The sequence below is a fragment of the Fringilla coelebs genome (genome assembly GCF_963513975.1).
Source record: "Fringilla coelebs genome assembly, chromosome: 12".
NCBI classification, from domain to species: Eukaryota; Metazoa; Chordata; class Aves; order Passeriformes; family Fringillidae; genus Fringilla; species Fringilla coelebs.
The window spans coordinates 2,064,390-2,064,944 of record NC_140038.1 but is presented as its reverse complement, the minus strand read 5'-3'; positions in this window follow the sequence as shown (position 1 = coordinate 2,064,944).

Below are 555 nucleotides of genomic sequence, written 5' to 3'. Positions count from 1 at the left end.
GGGACAGGCTGTCGGTGCTCGCCTCTGTCCCCGTCCCCTGGCAACCTGAAGGCAGCAGCGGGGGCCGGGTCAGCTGGGAGCGGCGAGGAGGGCTTGGGAACTTCTTCAGCGACGCAGCTCGCGTCCCGGATGGGAGCCGGGCTGGCTGGAGGTGGCGGAGCCTGCGGGGGAATATCCCCGGCCGGCGCTGCGAGCGCCGCTGCCGATGAACAGGCTGCAGGCGTTTGCGCTGGGGGAAGCACAGGGGCAGGAGCGATGGCGGCTCCTGTCGCGATAATTGCTGACCGCGGAAGGGGAGCCGCTGAAGGCGTGAGTCCTTCCTGCGCATGCGCCGGGAAAGGCGGAGCGGGCTGCTCTGTGGGCGACGCTGCGCCCCGTCATGGCGCGGGGGGAAGGAACCAGGGAGGCCTGACTGTCAATTGATTGTTCCCCGGCTGGCCGCGGCGGAGTCGGCATGCAGGGCCAGCTGGTTTGTGGAACAGGGAGTGTCAGCCTCGGCCCTCGGAGCGGTGCCATCCGCGGCAAAGGCTCACCAACTCCTATGTGCCACCCGCA